A 20532-nucleotide genomic window follows, 5' to 3' on the forward strand; every position below is an offset into this window, starting at 1 on the left:
CTGCTTTCGGGTTTAGGCTTTATTGTGGTTACAACATGACAATACGTGTACAATAAACAGATTGTTATTTAGAAAATGCTTAATTTGAGGATCTCTTTTCATCAAAAGATCTTTATATGCGTCTGTTTTCTTGAAATTGGAACTAGCACATTAAGAGGACAAATTTTTGTAACGTGATTATGGAAGTAATTCAATCATGTCGATACCGCAAATAGGGTTATAAAACGGGAGAGACATGATCGGTCTGCTAGCTAAGTATCATACATTATTCATTTTTAAACACATCTGTGCTTTGAGGAACAGAATATTAAGATCTCTCTCATGTGGCTGCCTCACGAATTCGTGGTCTAAAATTAACCCCCGAAAAATCGAAATAACTTGTAAATCATGTGCAGGAGGTGTGCGACACAAGCGAGTTCCTCAGGTAAAATGCTACCCATTCGTACTATTTCCCAATTGTCGTATGATGTTTGCGTCTGATGGGTGCAAGAATGCATTCCAAATTAAAACTAGGCATGTTGCCCTGGAGTGAAGACCATTGTGAGTGAGATCCTGAACCAAGATTCGACGGTCTCTGTTGTTTCAAACTGGGAGGTAAAATCTAATGAGGTTGTGTGGGCTGGCCAATGCTTCAATATAGGCCTGTCAAAGGCGGAAGTTGCTACGTATCCCCGTGTACTTAGATTTTTATATACAGTTTGATTGAATGTAAAAGAATGTTATTCATTTGCTTGGTAGTAATACAATCATGGATTGAACCTTTGGCTATAATAAAGTATATATGGCATAGCACTTTAAATAAACCATATGTTGATTATCGTTGCAAACACAAAAGGTAAAATGCAGTTATCGCTACTGGTATCTGCAGTTGAAAATTTAACTTTGTGTACTCTGATCTATGATGAGAGGACACGCGAAACACTAACAGATTTCCTGCTGTGAATGTATGATCTTTAATTTGCAAAACTATGTTTTTGAAACTCTAGTCTGGCTTGTTAGTAATGAAACACAATAGCATTACTGTGTACCGAGCGAGGTGGCGCATTGGTTAGACACTGGACTCGCATTCGGGAGGACGACGATTCAATCCCGCGTCAGGCGATCCTGATTTAGGTTTTCCGTGATTTCCCTAAATCTCTCCAGGCAAATGCCGGGATGGTTCCCCTGAAAGGGCACGGCCGACTTCCTTCCCCATCCTTCCATAATCCGATGAGACCGATAACCACGCTGTCTGGTCTCCTTCCCCAAACCAACCAACAAGCATTAATGTAACTGATTACTTAATTAATTATTTCTCTACTTTAGTCTTTGAAAAGCACTGAAATTTACAGTGTGCAGTGTTTGCCAAACATAAAAGCTGCAGTGGATTTTTTTTAAATATTTGAACACTATGGGTTACCACGGCTAACACGAGAGCACGAAACTGAAAATGAAAATCATTTTAATATTATTAGCCAGAACAGATTTCAGAACAGCAGTCTTTGATCTCACACAAGTAAAGTTTTAACTCTCTGATTTACGTAAATTATTTACGTCACTAATATGGTACTAGCAGTTGCCCATGTCTATCTGATAATGACATAACAAAATATGCAATCTCCTCTGTGGTCTACGGGAAGCTGAAAGAAAATAATTTTAATGTACAATTACCTGCCCGGTTATTTGCGGGGAAACTACTCTCATTCGATTATAGTTTGAATTTGCCGCGGCAGCGGCTCCCGCAGCTCTGCGCCACGCAGCACTGCGTCACAAAAATTGCTAAATGCGCCGAAAAGGGTTAAAGTGTTGGATGAAACACTGGGCAAGCCAGCTACAAATTATTCGTAACAATTTCTATATTCAGAATTAACACAAAATTGAAAGTACACACCTTTTTTTATACATCAGTGACCAATGGCGTCTTTCTCGATCAAAAACCAGTTGAAAGCGAACTAAGCGTTCCAGAGGGCGTCACAGGCTCTTACAACCTTCACGGCTACGGGAAGACAGAGAGAGTAATGTCTAAGCCTCCGCTATTTATAAGCAATTTAATATGCTAATACATATATCTTTGTTACATTTATAATTATTATTGTCTGCGTCGGCTCTACACTCGCCGACCACAGACATTATTTGCAAAATTGGCATACATAAGTTTATACAAACATAAAAATGCAGCCGGCCTGGGTGGACGAGCGGTTCTAGGCGCTACAGTCTGGAACCGCGCGACTGCTACGATCGCAGGTTCGAATCCTGCCTCGGGTCATGGATGTGTTTGATTTCTTAGTTTAGTTAGGTTTAAATAGTCTAAGTTCTAGGGGACTGATGACCTGAGAAGTTAAAGTCCCATAGTGTTCAGAGCCATTTGAACCATTTTTGATAAAAATGCGCTATCCAAGGCACATGGTACGGTCGTGCGGGAAACAGTATCGGGATCGGGTGAGATGGGTAGGCGTGGTTGGATGGTGAGAGCGGGATGACAGGGCGGCTATGGTTTACTTATCCAGGCAATACGTCTCAAGGTCTCGAAAGCAGTACCACATCTATCACGGTCTTTTTCTCCCACAGCTCACCGGCAAGTTCAGTAGTGCAAAGAGCATTATGAAAATAACGTCTCTTCTTCAGACGCACCAGTGAAAAAACAGCTTCCCGAGAGAGCACTAATGAGCAAAATGCCACACTGGACTCGCATTCGTAAGAACGGTGGTTCAAATCCGCGTCCAACAGCCCACATTTAGGTTTTCCGTTATTCGGCTAAATCACTCTAAGTAAATACCGGGCCTGTTCCTTTGACAGCGAATGGCCAGTTTCCTTCTCCAACCTTCGAACAAACCGTGCTTTTCCTCCGTCTCTAATGACGTCGATGTCGACGGGACGTTAGTTTCTTATCTTTCTTCGTTCCTCGAGGCCGCACCTAGGTGTGGTTAACAATAAGTCAGTTGTGGAAGAGCGGTAATCAATAATAGATGCTAGAGGGAGAATTAGTTTGATGAGCAAGTGTAATACCGCTATATTTCTATTATATCTGCGCAAAAGCAGTACATATATAAGATATGGATTAGAAGCTAATCATGAAAAAGCTAACGCATACAAGAACATTAGAGAAATTAATCACTTGCGGAAACGTTTAGAGAAAAAGTGATTCGAGGCTACTGTCTTGTCTCTGAAGGAATTATAATTATGTCCAGACCTACGGCTGTTGATGCTGAAATATTTTACTTGAATTAACATTGGCTGTATCTTTCACCAGCCCACTGTCCGTCACAAGATGTTTCAAGAATGTGTAGCTAAGAGATTCCTAATTTCTGACCAGACGTCTGCGTGTCTACAGTGGGGCCACCAATAACGATATCTCGTAAGAGCTGAAAGAATGGACGGAACACTTCAGTGAGCTGGTGTTGTCTATAGCTGATAAAGAAGGGCCCATTTAAAATCTCTGCCTTTAGGAATACATAAAGCAATTTGATAGTAGGTCAGTGCATCAAGAAATCGTTGTCTAAAAATTACGAAGGAAATGAAACAATAACAAAAAATGAACCTTCATTTATAAAACAGTCCAGTGATGCTATTTCCCCGCTTGTACCGCAGGACTAAACTACGAACGAATGCATGCATAATACAGACATAATGTCTGATTTCGGATAGATGACATTTTCTTTCGTTAGTCGATGTTACTATAAATCGGCTTTTCATAAGTGTATGGGTAACAATAAAGTAGACTGCACTAAATCTACGAGGAATGATGGACATAATCATATAGAAAGCTGGCGTTGAATGATGGATGTCTTGTTCTTAAAACCGAGCGAAGCTAAACGTAAATTCATATCATTTGTATGTTTTCAGAAGGGGTTTATATGGGTAACTCAATATCTTTTAGAACGCCGGCTGCTTTCTAATACTGACGTTCCGTTGAAATGATTTATTTGTAAGATTGGAAGACAAACTGAAAACTTAATAATCATCTAATAACAACGTGTTATGAAAAGAGTCCTTTGTTGTGAACATGGGTTATATAAAGAAGGTCACGTTTAAGAAAGTTATATTGGCGGATATTGAACTATTAGATACTGAAATTGACAAATACACTGATTTGGTCAATACAGTCTGAGCTGTGAACTACACTGCATGACAGCTGCTTGGGAACAGCTGACACTTTCTAAGGAACTACTGCCAATTGTTACGGAACACTGACAGTTGCTACGGAACACGAGACCAATGGTAGTAATAGGAAATGTAGAGGGCGGGACGGGTTAGCTGCAGCGAAGCCCGTGCACGAACGTTCAGTGTGCCTTCGACAGTTCTCCCAGTTCGGTGTTTCACGAACGTTTTGGTGCTACCGATTAGTGCGACATTCCATGTGGAATGATAACTTGTCTGCAAGACATCATTTCTACTATTACGATCATGGACGAGCGGCTTGACGGCTCGTAACTGGTCTAAGTGTCACTACAATGGCCTCAGTAATGGGCGTGTCAAATGGTTCAAATGGCTCTGAACACTATGGGACTTAACTTCTCAGGTCATCAGTCCCCTAGAACTTAGAACTACTCAACCCTAACTAACCTAAGGACATCACACACATCCATGCCCGAGGCAGGATTCGAACCTGCGACCGTAGCGGTCGTGCGGTTCCAGACTGTAGCACCTAGTACCGCTCGGCCACTGCGGCTGGCAATGGGCGTGTCAAAAAGTGTCATCTCGCGATGAAAAAAAGGCCGCCGAAGGGGGAAACGCTATGCGAAAGCATGCTGGTAGTCGCAGATGGACCACCTCACCGCAAGAAGATCGATGCCCAACCCTAGTGGCGGAAAGGAGCAAACGTCTAATTCCGAGGCGGACTGCTGCAGACCATTATCCGCTACCGGTACTCGCGTCTCTACCAGAACAATTTCGCGGAGATTAAATCAGGCTGGCTTGTATGCTCGGAAGCCCATTCAAACCATCCCACTTCGACCATGCCATCGACGAGAAAGTGTTCGTTAGTGTGTGAAGCATGTTGGTTGGGGTCAGGAACAGTGATCCAAAGTTATTTTCTCAAAGATCCCGCTATACTGATAAATTGATTATGGGCCTCAGTTAGTATGGAGATTGTGCGAAAGCCATTACGCACCACACAATGTTAGTGAACGTCATCGGTGTGAACTGTGCGTTATGGCGTCCCAGCGATTTTGCACGCCGCTGCGTATCTTAGCGCGAGGCGGAATTGCAAGGAGATTATTCTGTAGCATACCCGTCTGTTTTGGAGTGCGGTAGGTCCCGACTTTTTGTATAGGGACGCACGCGCAATGCCCACCCACACAGGACCGCCGAGATGTCGGACACGCTGGAAGTAGAAAATACTGAACGTGTGGAATAGCCTGCACACTCTCCGTGCCTAAACAGTGTAGGACATCTCTGGGGTGTTCTTGGTGGACCTATTTCTCAACGAATACCCCTCCCCGAACAGTGCAATGACTGAAAACCGTCTAGAGAGAGGAGTGGGGCAATATCCCCGAAGGACTCGTAACAGTGTGGTAGCAGGCATGAATAACACGTGCAAAATGTGCATTAGTGTCAAAAAAAGGCGTACTCGTTACTGAGGATCCGATATCGACCTTTATGTTGTAAGTCTGACCTGTGCCAAACACGAACGTTATTTATCTCTGTCATCCTGCTTTCTCATTTGATGAAATCTGTATTATCTTTCGTTATAAACACATCACTCCACATGTATTATTATGTACTTTGTTTCATATCGTCCATCATTGCCTGTGATTACACCTATCCAGCAACGTCTATCTTCCTTAGCAATTGTCAAGCAGTACCGTATATAACGTGGCCGTACCGAGTCAAAGTCCAAATCAGAACCAGATGGTTTAACCAAAAAGTTAAAGGAGTATAGGCTACTGTAAAGTCCTCGAATGTAGTACCCTTGTACGTATCCAAGACACAGGCAACGGCCAGTTTCGTCCATCAGTTCAGACGGTGTTACTAGCTGCTTGATGGTCTGTTGTGTCCATGCATGGCCTATGCGGGTTTCTACATACGGGGCACTTGAGCTGTAGTATGCGCCTCCTTGGGCGGACCGCGGTATCATGCTAGCACCTCCTAGAGCGGGACGCGGTGCATACGTCATATATTGCGCTGTGACATTATCGATGGCTGAGTCAAAGCATGAGTTACTGTCACACTGGGATACAGGAAATATCGATGCAATGTACAAACTGTTTAATCGAACGTCATCGTCTCACTAAATCTATAAACGAAGGGAATGAACGAAAAAACGACAGTATTGGAGACCCTATGCGTATATCAGTCTGATGATATTATACCACTTAATCACTCAAATCGCTTAAGGCAAGTCTTCCGGTCCAGATGGTATACCAGTCAAGTTCCTTTCAGAGTACACAGATACAATAGCGCCTTTCTTAGCAACAGTATACAACCGCTCACTTGACGAAAGGTCTTTTCCTAAAGACAGGAAAGTAGCACAGGTCACACCAATATTCAAGACAGGAAATAGCACTAACCCATTGAATTACAGACCCATATCACTGACCTCAATTTGCAGTAGAATTTTGGAGCACATACTGTACCCGAACATCTGAATCACCTTGAAGAAAATGATTTATTGATACGTAACCAACACCGATTCAGAAAATATCGTTCTTGTGCAGCACAACTAGCTCTTTATTCCCATGAAGTAACGAGTGCTGTCGACAAGGGATCTCAGATCGATTCCATCTTCTTAGATTTCCAGAAGGCTTTTGATACCGTTCCTCACAAGCGACTGTTAATCAAATTTCATGCATATGGACTATCGTCTCAGTTGTGTGACTGGATTCGTGATTTCATCGCGAGAGATCACGGTTTGTAGTGATAGGCGGTAAATCATCTAGTAGAACGTAGTGATATCTGGCGTTCCACAAGGTAGTGTCATAGGCCCTCTGCTGTCCCTGATTTACATGAATGATCCAGGTTGGGTTGGGTTGGGTTATTTGACGGAAGAGACCAAACAGCGAGGTCATCGGTCACATTGGATTAGGGAGGACGGGGAAGGAAGTCAGCCGTGCCCTTTCAAAGGAATCATCCCGGCATTTGTCTGGAGCGAATTAGGGAAATCACGGAAAACCTAAATCAAGATGGCCGAACGCGTGATTTAACCGTCGTTTTCCCGAATGCGAGTCTAGTGTGCTAACCACCTCGCTCGGTAATGGTCTAGGTGATAATCTGAGCACCCCCTTTAGATTGTTTGCAGATGCCGCTGTAATTTACTGTCTAGTAAAATCATTAGACGATCAGTTCCAATTACAAAATTGTCTAGAGAAAATTTCGGTATAATGTGAAAGGTGGCAATTCGTACTAAACAAAGAAAAGTGCGTGGTCATCTACATGGGTACTAAAAGAAATCCGATAAATTTTGGGTATACGATAAATCACACAAATATAAAGGCGGTCAATTCGACTAAATACCTAGGAATTCCAATTACGAGCTACTTAAATTGGAAAGACCACATAGGTAATATTGTGGGGAAGGCGAAACAAATACTGCGCTATGTTGCACACTTAGAAGATGCGACAAACCCACTAAAGAGACTGCGTACATTACATTTTTCCGCCCTCTGCTGGGATTTTGCTGCACGGTATGGGAGCCTTACCAGGTAGGATTGACGGAGGACATAAAAAAAGGGCAAAGAAGGGAAGCTCGTTTCGTGTTATCGCGCAATATGCGTGGGAGAGTCACTGATATGATACGCGAGTTGGGGTGGCAGCCACTGAAACGAAGGCGGTTTTCTTTGCGGCGAGATCTATTTAGGAAATTTCTATGACCAACTTTCTCTTCCGAAGGCGAAAATATTTTGTTGACAACCGTCTACGTAGGGAGAAATGATCATCATGTAAGTAGGCTGTTTAGGTTTTCTTATTGGTAACGCCGCTTAGCGCTCGGTATGAAAAATCACTGGCTGTGCTGTGCGCAGTCTGTGTTTAGTTTGCATTGTTGTCTGCCATTGTAGTGTCGGGCAGCGGCAGCTGGATGCTAACAGCGCGTAGTGTTGCGCAGTTGGAGGTGAGCCGCCAGCAGTGCTGGACGTGCGGAGAGAGATGGCGGAGTTTTGAAATTTGTAAGAATTGATGTCATGAACTGATATATATATATATATATATATATATATATATATATATATATATATATATATATATAATTAAGGTAAATACATTGTTTGTTCTCTATTAAAATCTTTCATTTGCTAACTGTGCCTATCAGTAGTTAGTGCCTTCCGTAGTTTGAATCTTTTATTTAGCTGGTAGTAGTGGCGCTCGCTGTATTGCAGTAGCTTGAGTAACGAAGATTTTTGTGAGGTAAGTGATTTGTGAAACGTATAGGTTAATGCTAGTCAGGGCCATTCTTTCGTACGGATTTTTGGAAGTCAGTTGGACCATAGATGTTAGTTCCCATAGTGCTCAGAGCCATTTGAACCATTTTTTGACTCAGTTGTTAGTTTATGTGACAGTTACACGATTTTATCACGACGCTACTAATGAGTGACAATTTACAATATTGCTTTTGCACTGTATCTGTTTTATATCTGCACAGTTTTTCTGTATTATTCTGGAAAGTAAAACATGTTTTAGTAGTAACTTTGTGGTATAGCTACAATGAGGCAGCCTTTTCTGTAGCACAACAATACGCTACAGTACAGTACTTACTTCATCACGGCAATAAGCGTAGTAACTATGATATCTATACGAAAAGCATTTCACTTTTGTTTATCATGAGGTGAGTACATTGACTTCTGCAGAACTTAGCTTTCGGAGGACGATAACTATGAGACTTCCACAGAGATTATCTTACAACACGACGCACAGTTTAGCGCTACAGTACATGTAGTTGAGTGATTAATTTTGTACTGAAATCATTTATTATTAAAGATATTTGAAGTACAATGATACAAACGTTTTCCATGATACATTTCATTCCATTGCTGTAATCTGTAAGACCTGAGGATATAAGTACATTAATCCTCAGGGGGGTACACGCTTACTTTGTGTACCATGTGTTTGGCAAGCACAAGGAGCCCTAGCTAATTTGGTATTTGCTTATACAACTTTACACATCGGTGCCATATTTCTCTAACACAGAATTACACAGCTATCTGATCATTTAACTGAGAGAGACAAATATTTATTTTACTACTTCAGTGACAGATGTTTACGTAATTACACGGTTGAATAACTTCACACTTATGAAATTGTATTTTGTCTGTACTTTGTGAACTGTTCATACTTTTTCAGAACCATTGTGATACTATGAGAGCTTTGAATGGTGTATTTGGTATGGGATCACGATTTTTAAAGTACGTTTGAGGCAGATGACACTATTGACATGAGAAGGGAATTTTTTGTTAGGTTTTGAAATTATTGGAGGAAGCTACGATGATTTTGAGATTTGGCTGAGGTTTTATGATGTTATGATGACGATGTGTATTACGCTGTTGCGGTATGTTTATAATCAATAAGCTGATGCTATATGAGTTATTTGATTATGCTATGCATCTATTATGATGAAATATAGAAGAAGTGTCGACGAATAAGGTAAGGAATAATGAGCCGTGGTTAGGGACTCTGGTTTGTGAAAAAGGTTGTTGAAAACCAAGAATCGTACTTTAAGAGTTATGAAATGTATGTAAATGCGTGGGGACGTTTCAATCATAATAAAATAAGATCCGCGCGGAATTAGGCGAACGGTCTGGGGCGCTGCAGTCATGGACTGTGCGGCTGGTTCTGGTGGAGGTTCGAGTCCTCCCTCGGGCATGGGTGTGTGTGTTTGTCCTTAGTATAATTCAGGTTAAGTAGTGTGAAAGGTTAGGGACTGATGACCTTAGCAGCTAAGTCCCATAAGATTTAAAATAAAAAAAAGAGAATTCAGAGCTCGAGGGGAAAGATTTAAGTGTTTCATTTTCGCACGCTCTATTCGAGAGTGGAATGGTAGAGAAGTAGTATGAAAATAGTCCGATGAACCCTCTGCCAGGCAATTAAGTGTGAATTGCAGAGTAACCATGTAGATGTAGATATAGATGTAGAACTGTGTTATAGGTCATAAGGTCTATGAAATTCTCCTTCATACTGGAGACGCAATTTACTCACTTCGTAAGATGACATAACATTACGTTATGACTTTTTCTCTGATTCTTCGATGTTAATATTGAACCGTCGTACCTGGCGGTGTAGTGGTAAAGCGTTGGCCTAGAAAGTGAAAGATCGTGGGTTGGAATCACAGTTGGACTGCAGATATTTTCAGGCCGCATTTAACCTAGCCTCAACGATGTGGAGATTCGCCAGTAACGACACTTCGTTCTGATTCCAAGCAAAACTGTAGGTTACCTTTCCCCGGTAGGATTGCTGGGGTAAGTTAGGTACAAGCAAGCAAGTTGTTATTATAATTGTTATTATAAGCTTGAACTGGGTTCTGTGAGCTTCATATTACATCTAATATAGCCGCAGCTAAATCGGACGAGGGATGACGCACACACTGACCTAGAAAGTTGGCGGTGAGTGGTGGATGGCTTGTACCTGATACCAAACAAAGTTAAACGTAAATTCGTCCCACATTGTGTGTGTGTATGTGTGTGTGTCTGTCGTCTGGCACGTGCATCGGTATCTCGGCCGAGATGGCCGCTATCGTCGCGTCCCTGGTCGCCGTTCCTGCTGTGGCCGCTGGGGTGGACGCAACACGCGATCGAGGGATTAGCTTCAATTGGCGGACGCCTGGCGTGACTTCCTCCATCGGTCTTCGCGCCGCCTCCGACGTCGCCCGCCGCTGGCGCTTTTGTGACTGGCCGTTCGTTTGAAATGCCAGGCATTCCGTCTGTCGTTAGTCGAGTGCTACAATTGATTTCTGCACCACCGACTCTGGCGTGATTTGTCAACTCACGCAGAGATACGGATAAGCGAAGCGAGCTGCTGCTGACAAAAAGATTTAGGCCACGCCAACTAAATTGTCAAGTTATTCGCATTAACGCAGAGGACAGCGATTTGCTGATATGTTCATTCATCGCTCGTCATACACAGCAAAACTTGTTTGCCGCTGCCGCTATTCACAATCGTTCTGCATAAGGAATTTATATGGACGAGGAAACTAGTTTCACAAACAGCCTATTTTCATGCATATATCATGTGTGGACTCATGAAGAATCATACAATAGACCAGAGTGCATGCACAGGCTTAATTAAATAAATTTTCCTTGGTTTCAAACGTGAACGGTACAGGAGTGGGAGCGACTAAATACTTTGTGTAGTATCGTGCACCAAACAATGAATGTTTCTTGAGGCATATACGCTATACAGGCATGCCCTTACAGAACTGGGCTATACGACTCAAGTTATGGCGGTAGTCACATAAATATTGACGTTTTTATCGGTTGTAAACCGTAGTTAACGTATTTTATGAATATAATTAGTATAAAAATGGCTGTGAGCACTATGGGACTTAACATCAGAGGTCATCAGTCACCTAGAACTTAGAAGTACTTAAACCTAACTAAGGACATCACACACATCCATGCCCGAGGCAGGATTCAAACCTGCGACCGTAGCGGTCGCGCAGTTCCAGACTGTAGCGCCTAGAACCGCTCGGCCACACCAGCCGGCTTAATTAGTATAAAAGATACAGTTGATGTTCTTAAAAAAACTGAAATGCAACGATAATTTAAGAGTAACATCTTTATTTACAAGATGCCTATGAAAATAAAAATTGATCGTAAAGAGACGCGATTGTACGGTCGAGGAGAAAGGACGTACTTTATGGTACATTCACTGTTTTGTTTTGCGATACGGAAGGCAACCATTGAGCGGCTACATATATTTTATGAAAGTTATTCTGTATACTGCTAAAATAAACTAATTATTGTTACGGCAAAATGAATTTCTTTTTAATAGTTGTCACCACAAATACTCTTAGCGGCTAATTATTTTTAATAAGCATTTTTTTTCAGTAATTTGCGCTGTGGGAAGCTCATGTTCCGATGCAGCCTCTGGTCGGCCATTACACGCCGAAGTATTAATTTATTTTTCAAAATGTTAACAGTAACTCTAAATGCGGGAGATTTCGTTGTAAGAATCCTTTCTAAATCGCAACAAATAATTAATTTTCTTTAAAGTTCATTTTTTTTAATTTAACAGATTCCATGAATTCAGGAAGTTTTATCTGGGCTGCTCCACGGCAACAATCGAAATTCTCTCGAGCCTGCCTTTGCAATCAATAAATAGAAATTAACAAAACTACATTCAATTCAGTTAACGGCAACTATATTTAAGTCATCACATTCAAAAACTAAAGTTGGTACATGAATAACAGCGGCCATTCAAAAACGTAAGCAAAAGTGACAAGAAAAGATCATATTCCTGAGACAAAGTATTCTAACAAAAGAAAAATTCATGCTATTAAATTAAAAATATAATATATATAGTAACAAATGTCACCAACGTAATAAACTCCATTCTCGCTGCCGGCCGCGGTGGTCTCGCGGTTCTAGGCGCGCAGTCCGGAACCGTGCGACTGCTACGGTCGCAGGTTCGAATCCTGCCTCGGGCATGGATGTGTGTGATGTCCCTAGATTAGTTAGGTTTAAGTAGTTCTAAGTTCTAGGGGACTAATGACCACAGCAGTTGAGTCCCATAGTGCTCAGAGCCATTTGAACCATTTGAGCCATTCTCGCTTAAAAAGTTCACTCTCATTCAAAGTTAGAGGAAAAGTGCAGCCGATACACAATATAACCACAATCTGTTATACTATTCACTTTTACTCACAACACCACACACACTCTTTGCATCCGCAATCCTGATACTCGCCCTCTTAAGAAGAAAATGGCTCTGAGCACTATGGGACTTAACTTCTGAGGTCATCAATCCCCTAGAACTTAGAACTACTTCAACCTAACTAACCTAAGGACATCACACACCTCCATGTCCGAGGCAGGATTCGAACCTGCGACCGTAGCGGTCGCGCGGTTCCAAACTGTATCGCCCAGAACCACTCTGCCACTCCGGCCGGCGAGCAGTTACGTGTATCGCAAGTCAACAGTACCTGAGGTGAAACAAAACACAACCCAAGGAAAATTACTCTATTGGAGCACAAAAAATGTGAATATGTTCTGTTTATTGAAAAGACTCTGAAAAGTGGCGTACCAACTGCCTCATTCTACCTTCCTCAGCACCTTCAAAAATTTCCCCAAAAGTTTTTGCATGCGAATGTATTCGCCCTTGCTTTTAATACGCCATTCACATCAAAGTTCCGCAAGTGTCCCTAACTGTAAGTCACTCACACCCACTAGTCCATCACGGTAAGTCGTTCATATCCATTCCCAATTGCCCTTTCTCATTCACTCGTGCTACTTCTAAAATAAATAAAAGGTGGAGTTTAATTTTTCGTGTGCTCGTACTTGGAGGCATTTTACGAAACCCGTCTGAATGACTCCTTTCTGTTTCATGCGACGGGTGGCGGCTCAGCGAACAGTCTTCCCAAGGCAGCGAGCGCGCGTGCAAAGGGAAGTGTTTACGCAGCTGATGCTCGCGCGTATTGTAGTCTGAATACACCGACACGACGCAGGATTTGAGAAAGACTACGATCCTATTTACGTTTGACAACGCATATGCTAGGCCCAAAACTTTTGAAATAGAGTGTTTTTTTGAGTGATGAAGTTCGTTTACCCGCTACAGACTTCATTTATGATATATATAGCTATCCACAGTAAGCAGCACAATATTGATGACTAATGATGCTGCTGGAAGGGGATTTAAATTTTGTCTTTCTGATGGCCACATCAGCGATGTAACAGTGGCTCCTTCAGGCTTAGGACTGAGGGTCAGTCAGGTCTTTGAATTGCCGTTTGAGGTGCCAGAATTGATGGTTACTGAATCCCGCGACCATATGAGTCGCCGCTCGATGAGTCCGAGAGGTTATACGGGCTTCAGTCCGGAACCGCGCGGCTGTTACGGTCGCAGGTTTGAATCCTGCCTCGGGCACGGCTGTGTGTGATGTCCTTAGTTAGGTTTAAGTAGTTCTAAGTTCTAGGGGACTCATGACCTCAGATGTTAAGTGTCATGGAGCTTAGAGCCTTTTGAACCACGTGGGCTAGTGCTCAGTCATACACCTAAGCCCTGGGCGAGCTATAGCACCTACCGTTTCCTAAACCGTGTCCCGCATGTGTGGATGGTCTGTAACATATCCCTTCATTTGTACTGGAGGATGTCAAACTGTTATGATTTACGACAGCTATCAGCGGACATGTCCTGGCTTCGATGGAGAAGGAAATATCTTCTCCGAGTGTGTACAACGCCGCATAATGCAACTGTCACTTTCGCCCTTCTTTTGTTTATTTCTTTTTTGGATGCGACTGGGACGTTTTTCCAGGGGTCGCGCGTTGTGTCCTTCCTTAGCGGACGGTCATTTTTGTCAATTCAAATTCTACAAGAAAAAACTTTTTTTAACTGGAATGTAAACAAAACTAGGTGCAATGTTTCCTTCTCACTGCCTGTCGGTTATCCTGTCAGGAGACGGGAAGACCATGACCAGGCATCTAATCACGACTCCTACTCACTCCGACTTTAAAGAAAAGAAGAGAAAACAAGTAAGCGATGACTTTCATATGCACATGCTTAAACAAGAGGAAAAGTGACAGACTACAAATCAATAACTCTCAGGTACGATTCCCGCCAATTTTAGGAGTTTTGTCTGTTAAATATCGTTTCTTTCGGCTCTGGCACTGTTTGTTGACGTGAAAAATAAGGAGCTGTTCCGTGATTCGAAATTCACGTGAAACAGTATGTCTCACTACAACTTGTAGGGTGAGTCAATTCAGAAGTCTAATGAAGCCAACGGCGTACCACATGCAACAGGAGCACGCCTAGTAAAACACTGCGGTGTTCAAAACAATCTTCATACTGATGACTGCTTTACTTGTGGTGTTTCATGCGGTATGCTAGTACGTTTTTATCTGTATGCTTCTCGTGAACCGGCCGATGTAACAGAGCGGTTCTAGGCGCTGCACTCTGGAACCGCGCGACCGCCACGGGCGCAGGTTCGAATCCTGCCTCGGGCATGGATGTTGTGATGTCCTTACGTTACTTAGGTTTAAGTAGTTCTAAGTTCTAGGCGAGTGATGGCCTCAGATTTTAAGTCCCATAGTGCTCAGAGCCATTTGAAGCATTTTTTGTTTCTAGTGATAAATGTGCTATTAAAAGCCGTGGAAATTGTTCTAACATAGAAATATATATTTTTGGACTCATATCCACATTATTTTTCTCTTTTTGTGAGGAATGTGTTCTGAAAGTTATACCGCATCCTATTGTTACATTCAGTACAGAATGCAGTTACAATTAGTGGCAAGAGTTGTTCAGTAATGTTGAGTGGTTCATTCGGTACAAATTGTTTCGGGTTACATGAAATGGAGGTGGATTCCTGACTAATATTACTACATACAGCAATGCCATGCCATAAGTACTTACATCATGGGAGGAACTCTGTCTACTGTGACTGGTATGCACAGAGTGTCGCTTAAAAGGGCGCTACAGTCTGGAACCGCGCGATCGCTACGGTCGCAGGTTCGAACCCTGCCTCGGGCATGAATGTGTGTGATGTCCTTAGGTTCGTTAGGTTTAAGTAGTTCTAAGTTATAGGGGACTGATGACCTCAGAAGTTAAGTCCCATAGTGCTCAGAGCCATTTGGACCACTGTGAACGTAACTGCTCGTTTTGACATGTCTTCCACACGCTTAGCATATACAGTTTATTTGAAGTTTAACAAGACTATTGAGCACATAATTGTTTACTAAGATTAACGATGGACATTGTTTGCGGTACGGTAACAGCTCCGTACATGAGTCTTTTCATGACAAGGTGTCATTTTCAAAATCAGAAAAAAATAATGATCTTAAGACATGGGGAAACCAACTTCACACAGCTTCTACACTGAGCAGATGTAACCATCAGTTTACAATGCTAGATCAGTCATCACAAGAGTACAAATCGTTAATGTGGTCCTATTTCACATAGGGTTTAACTTGAGGTATATGCATTGTATAAATCCTATTTTTGTGGTTCCTCACCAAAAAAGTGACTAGTCTGACGAAAAGCTAAATTCAAGCAGTTACATACAGCCTGCGCGAAAGCTTTCCCAAAATTTTATGTGCCCCACGACTTGACGCCCCAAAGCTTTTTACGCAAAACTGATGCCCTGGTTACAGCGAGATTAGTCGTCTCTCAGTATTATAACGTGTTTCCACTTTCTCATGGACCCACGCTTCAAAGTAGCTCAGATCTATTCAGCGTCCCCCGTCTCCGGACGCAACTTCACTAGTGGTGAATAATAGTGGTGAATAAAGTTTAAATGCAAACATCAGGGTAATTGGTGAAGCCTTGTAGCCTTCATGCATGACGATATTGGAGGAATACACTAGTCAAGGTAGGGAACCATCTCCCTGGGTATGGTTGTACTATGAGCAACCCACTTCGAAGCAAAAATTGCGCAATATGGCTGATTTAAAGCATGCATTGGTATCGGAAACCATCATGTGACAAGGCCCGAAGGTACCAAATACACAATTAAACATATTAGAGACGCTTGGTAATATTACGAGGGGGAAGCATATACGCCATCGCCGTGCGCTCCAGCGGCAGTTGTCAGCTGTATCTGGCTGCCAAATCACACCGTTTACAAAATGAATGCGAGTAAATTTCCTACGTTAGGTCTATTAAAACGCATATTTCCTCCATTAAACTAATAAGAAAATATCGGAACCTTAAAAATTGCGAACCTGCAACGCATCACACTCCTTACGAATCTGTGACCCTACTTTTTTAGCTGCACCGTTTACGAATCTTTGAGGACCATACATAGTATCTTACCAACTCCAGAAACTTTAATCGTATCTGTATTACTAACTGAAATTTAATTATAACAAACTGTACCAAGAACAATGCGTCTTTGATGGATCGTCAATGTGCTGTTCAATTCAAAGGGCATACTTTCATGATGCGCAAGTTACAATAATTCTTTAACGACTGATACGACTTTACTCGTCATTTTATTGCAATGAATCATACTATTAACGATGGTTTTTCGAGACATTCTCAATTTTATGGTGCTCAGAAAAGGCATATATACTTAGAGGCTTCACTTGGAAGCCAATATGGCGTCTCACAACTCTGTACTCAAGGGATGTGTCGTGCATGGGCGTTGGTGCCTTTCGGTCGTCTCATTGGACACAATCAAACGCACGTTAGTAATATCTTACCAAAGGCTGTTCCACTCTATGATGTCAGAAAAAGCAGCATGATCAATGCTCAAAGTTCGGATGCACCGTCCATTTACCGATGGATTTAACGGTTATCGTCGCTGGAACGTGGCAGTAACCCCACGTAATAAACATAATTTTTTTTGTCTAGGTTCAGTTACTACATCAAAAGACAGAAACCCTCGTCACCTAACCATCATTGGTTTGCGGACTTCACATGTCTTGCACCCTAGCCCCAGCTCCTTGATTCGTATATTCATGCCATTGCATAGAAATTTTTCTAGAATTTTGAGGTACATTTTGAACACTCCTAAGTGATCTCTGGCCGGGTTTCATAGCTACACTTGAACACCAAAGAAGAGTGGTCTCCCAGCAGCATGATTTGTCGAAACGTGATCGACCCATAACCGAGAGCTCGATGCATAGAAACCACTCCCTGCCACTAATGGATAACAGCACTAGTGAGTGGAAGGGCTAGGTTGATGTGAATATGACATTCATGTAAAATGCATTACCTTAGTTACATTTCTGACATCCAACAAACACATTTCGTTTACATAATTTGCAAGCCCTCACAGAGATTTCTTTATTACAATTTTCAATTCATATAATCCCCAGTAAACTACAATGATTTGTCACATAATTATAAGATACAATTTTTTTAAAAAACATTTAATTGCAGTTGATAACTTTGGTATAATTTTATGACTTGTTTTCCATAATCTAGAAGCAAACACAATCGATTTTAGAGAATTCAAGCTTTTAACTCTGAAATATTTTAACTGAAGTCTATATTTCAGTGCACTCAACTAACGGAGAAGGTGTGACAAATCATTGTAGATTACGAGGAATTTATGAAATGAAAATTGTAATAAAGAAATTGTTATGGGGGTTTGCAAATTATGTAAACAAAATGTGTTTCTTGGATGTCGGAACTGTAACGAAGGTTGTTGTTGTTGTGGTCTTCAGTCCTGAGACTGGTTTGATGCAGCTCTCCATGCTACTCTATCCTGTGCAAGCTTCTTCATCTCCCAGTACCTATTGCAACCTACATCCTTCTGAATCTGCTTACTGTATTCATCTCTTTCTCGAAGTCTGCAAATGCTAGGAACGTAGGTTTGCCTTTCCTTAATCTTTCTTCTAAGATAAGCCGTAAGGTCTCTATTACCTCACGGGTTCCAATATTTCTACAGAATCCAAACTGATCTTCCCCGAGGTCGGCTTCTACCAGTTTTTTCCATTCGTCTGTAAAGGATTCGGGTTAGTATTTTGCAGCTGTGACTTTTTAAACCGATAGTTCAGTAATTTTCACATTTGTCAACACCTGCTTTCTTTCGGATTCGAATTAATATACTCTTCCTGAAGTCTGAGGGTATTTCGCCTGTCTCATACATCTTGCTCACCAGCTGGTAGAGTTTTGTCAGGACTGGCTCTCGCAAGGCTGTCAGTAGTTCTAATGGAATGTTTTCTACTGCCGGGGTCTTGTTTCGACTCGTCTTTCAGTGCTCTGTCAAACTCTTCACGCAGTATCATATTTCCCATTTCATCTTTATCTACATCCTGTTCCATTCCCACAATATTGTCCTCAAGTACATCGGCCCTGTACAGACCCTCTAAATACCCCGTCCACCTTTCTCCTTTCCCTTCGCAGCTTAGAACTGGGTTTCCATCTGAGCCCTTGATATTCATGCAAGTGGTTCTCTTTTCTCCAAAGGTCTCTTTAATTTTCCTGTAGGCAGTATCTACCTTACCCTTAGTGAGATAAGCCTCTACATCATTTGTCCTCTAGCCATCCTTGCTTAGCCATTTTGCACTTCTTGTCGATCTCATTTTTGAGACGTTTCTATTCCTTTTTGCCTGCTTCTTTACATTTTTATATTTTCTCCTTCCATCAATTAAATTCAATATTTTTCTTCTGTTACCCACGGAATTCTACTAGCCCTCGTGTTTTTACCTTCTTGATCCTCTGCTGCCTTTACTACTTCATCCCTCAAAGCTACCCATTCTTCTTCTACTGCATTTCTTTCCCCCATTCCTGTCAATTGTTCCTTTATGCTCTGCCTGAAACTATGTATAGCCTCTGTTTAGTCAGTTTAACTTGCCTCCATCTCCTTAAATTCACAAGTTTTTGCAGTTTATTCAGTTTTCAAAAAATAGTTCAAATGGCTCTGAGCACTATGGGAATTAACATCTATGGTCATTAGTCGCCTAGAACTTAGAACTACTTAAACCTAACTAACCTAAGGACAACACACAACACCCAGCCATCACGAGGCAGAGAAAATCCCTGACCCCGCCTGGAATCGAACCCGGGAACCCGAGCGCGGGAAGCGAGAACTCTACCTCACGACCACGAGATGCGGGCTATTCAGTTTTAATCTACTGTTCATAACCAATATATTGTGGTCAGAGTCCACATCTGCCCCTGGAAATGTCTTACAATTTAAAACTTGGTTCCTAAATCTCTGTCTTACCATTATATAATCTATCTGATATCGTCTAGTATCTCCAGGCTTCTTCTGTGTATACAACCTTGTTTTATGATTCTTGAACCAAGTGTTAGCTATGATTAAGTTAATCTCTGTGCAGAATTCTACCAGACGGCTTCCTCTTTCATTTCTTACCCACCAATCCATATTCACCTACTATGTTTCCTTCTCTACCTTTTCTAACTATCGCATTCCAGTCACTCATGACTATTAAATTTTCGTCTGCCTTCACTACCTGAATAATTTCTTTTATCTCATCATACGTTTCATCCATTTCTTCGTTATCGGAAGAGAAAGTTGTCATACAAACTTGGACTACTGTAGTAGGCATGAACTTCCGTCTATCTTGGCCACAATAATGCGTTCACTATGCTGCTTATAGGAGAGCTTACACTCACTAATATTTTAAACGATGGTAATGCGTTTTAAATGAATGTCATATCCACATCAAACTAGCCATTCGACTCAATAGTAGTGTTACAAATTAAAAGCGGTAGAAGCTGGCCGTGGATTCGATCCATCGAGCCCTAACTGTAAATCACTCACACCCACCAGGCCATCACAGTAAGCCTCTCATATTCGTCTATTCGCAATTGCCCTTTCTCATTCACTCATTTAGCTCAACTCATTGTCATTATCATTTTGTGACTCCTTGTCATTGTCTCCTGTAACAGAGCCTCTCACTGTAACTGTTCCCTGTTGCTCATTCTTATTGCTAACATTGCTTCCTTCTTACTGCTGCTGTCTGTTCCCACTCTCACTATCTCTCTCTTCCTCGTTGTCATTGTCAAGTA

Source organism: Schistocerca gregaria, chromosome 4 (genome assembly GCF_023897955.1).
Source record: "Schistocerca gregaria isolate iqSchGreg1 chromosome 4, iqSchGreg1.2, whole genome shotgun sequence".
In the NCBI taxonomy this organism is placed as follows: Eukaryota; Metazoa; Arthropoda; class Insecta; order Orthoptera; family Acrididae; genus Schistocerca; species Schistocerca gregaria.